The 2,828-nt window shown below is 44.7% G+C and overlaps 1 non-coding gene across 1 annotated transcript; it reads right to left on the bottom strand.

Annotated features, from left to right (window-relative positions):
- Positions 1-1,191: 1,191 nt before the first annotated feature.
- Positions 1,192-1,382, bottom strand: LOC130315299 (U2 spliceosomal RNA). The gene has a single exon (XR_008862850.1). It is a non-coding gene; the product is annotated as a U2 spliceosomal RNA (small nuclear RNA).
- Between the last annotated feature and the right edge of the window lie 1,446 nt (positions 1,383-2,828).

The raw sequence follows: 2,828 nt of genomic DNA, 5'->3' as shown, positions 1-2,828 counted from the left end.
ATATATATATATATATATATTTCTCCGCCGAAATCACTTTTAAACCCATTTCCACCTTTTTTTCCCTTCTCTTCCTCTTACTTTTTTTTAACGTTTTTTTACGTTTTTCTCCTTTTCGCCTCTTTTCTGGGCGTATTATTCTTCTTTTTCTTCTTTTTTTTCGTCTAATGCATACCCCATCAGTGCAGCAATGCTTATTCAATACCGCCAGCAGATGGAGACACTGGGGGATAATTTTCTAAGGATTTATACTGATTTTTCCTGTCTGAATTTGTCGCACAGAAAGTTGCAGGCCAAATATGTGTGACATTTCTGCGACTTTAGCTTCTAGAGCATTTTTACAACATTATACATAGGTGCTGAATACATAAAAAGCGACTGTTCAGCGACAGACAAGTCGCATCGGCTGAAAGTAGGCCAGAATGTCAGTCCATGTTGGAGCAGGTTTAGATACAGTCTAAAGCATAGATCTCAAAGTCTGTGCACAGAATTTAGCAAGGGCCTCGCACCTTCTGATGCATCAGGTAGGTGCACAATAGCATAGCCTAACCCTCTGTACTTTGGTCTATATTGATGCGGGACATAGACAGCCAGCTGATGACCAATCCATTAGTGCAATGGATGGCTGGAAGCATTTGTCTTTGCCTTTGCAATACCACAGAAGCAATGCATGGTCAATGTACAGCAATGACACACCTGTGTGAACAGCCAGGAGACCCCCCCCCATGTTATGTTACATAGTTACATAGTTAGTACGGTCGAAAAAAGACATATGTCCATCAAGTTCAACCAGGGAATTAAGGGGTAGGGGTGTGGCGCGATATTGGGGAAGGGATGAGATTTTATATTTCTTCATAAGCATTAATCTTATTTTGTCAATTAGGAACATTCAGCACCCACCCGCTATCAAGGCAGCTGCCTATCATGTCATGCCCTACCTGCACAGGTGTGCTGGCTACTCAAATGATCCAATTAAGGAGGCCATTTAGTCAGCAGCAGCAGAAGTCCTGTGCCTGGACGCTCCAACAGCGGCCAGACACAAGCAGAAGCAGAAGCAGCAGAAGCAGCAGCAGCACCACCTTTTGTTTTTTGGCTGCAGCAGCAGCAGCAAGGCCCACAGGGCTGGCTAGCTGGCTAGCCAGCAAGCAGGTAGCAATGAAAGTAGGAATCTTTCTTTTTATCCCTGTAAGGGGGTGGTGCACTGTACCCGAAGATACTGCCATATCGGGTCAATGCATAGGGCGACGGAAGCAAGCTTCGAAATCGGCCCCCGTTCTCAAAAATCCATTTAATATATGGTCCCCAGATAGGGGACGTATCAGATATTAAACTGATAAGAACAGATACTACACTTGATCTTAGCCAAAAGGCCGAGAAGCGATAACCGTGAAAGGGGCGGGCCCAACAAGGTCCCCTTCATGGGCACTATCACTGCTTGCTGTCAGGGAGGCTGCCAGACAATTTTCCATGCACACTCTGGGCTGGGGGGCAGTCAACCACCAGTACACACAGCAGAACCTAAACCCATACCATTATTGCTAAGCAGCAAGACAGGGGCCCATTGCACTCCCACGGGGCCTTTTTAAATGCAATCCATAACCCGGATTTGCCAGGAACCCTTCTTACTCCTCCTACTTGCATGTGACACTGGGCTTAGGATCTGCATAGGAAACACACACACAAGCACACACCTACCTTTGTTGCCTGCAGATGCCTCCTTGGCTGTCCCCAAACGGTACCAAACCAACACCCACGGGAAGCTGTAAGCATAGAGGACATGCCTGCACCCCATTGGACTTACCTGTGTGGGTTAAATCTGGGTTATTTGACAACCTATGGCGGTGATGGTTCTGCTCAGGCAGAGCAGTGCTGATGCTCCTCATAAAGCTGTCGCTGCTGTGAAGGTTCTAGGTGACATCACAAATCCCTATGGTTACATACACAACAAAGCTGGGTTGTTGTTGTTTACACTCTGCAAGGCCTGTGGAAGTGAGTGACATCATAGCACTGTAGTTCTGAGGGTTCTAGATGGATGCAACAATCTCCTGTTGCTTCTATGAAGGCCATAATAGACGACATCACCAAACAGCTCCATAGTCACATACACAGCAAAGGAGAGATGTTGTTTACACCTAGTGATGTCAGTGGTATTGAGTGAAATCACAGCACAGTGCTAAGGCTCCTGGGCCTGGACACAGCAGCGGCTGCAATATCTCAACGGAGAATACGTTTATATATATGTGTGTGTGTGTGCGTATATATATATATATATATATATATATATATATATATATTTCTCCGCCGAAATCACTTTTAAACCCATTTCCACCTTTTTTTCCCTTCTCTTCCTCTTACTTTTTTTTCACGTTTTTTTACGTTTTTCTCCTTTTCGCCTCTTTTCTGGGCGTATTCTTCTTCTTTTTCTTCTTTTTTTTCGTCTAATGCATACCCCATCAGTGCAGCAATGCTTATTCAATACCGCCAGCAGATGGAGACACTGGGGGATAATTTTCTAAGGATTTATACTGATTTTTCCTGTCTGAATTTGTCGCACAGAAAGTTGCAGGCCAAATATGTGTGACATTTCTGCGACTTTAGCTTCTAGAGCATTTTTACAACATTATACATAGGTGCTGAATACATAAAAAGCGACTGTTCAGCGACAGACAAGTCGCATCGGCTGAAAGTAGGCCAGAATGTCAGTCCATGTTGGAGCAGGTTTAGATACAGTCTAAAGCATAGATCTCAAAGTCTGTGCACAGAATTTAGCAAGGGCCTCGCACCTTCTGATGCATCAGGTAGGTGCACAATAGCATAGCCTAACCCTC

This window comes from Hyla sarda, unplaced genomic scaffold, assembly GCF_029499605.1.
Source record: "Hyla sarda isolate aHylSar1 unplaced genomic scaffold, aHylSar1.hap1 scaffold_1862, whole genome shotgun sequence".
Lineage (NCBI taxonomy): Eukaryota > Metazoa > Chordata > Amphibia > Anura > Hylidae > Hyla > Hyla sarda.
This window is presented reverse-complemented; position numbering and strand designations above follow the sequence as displayed.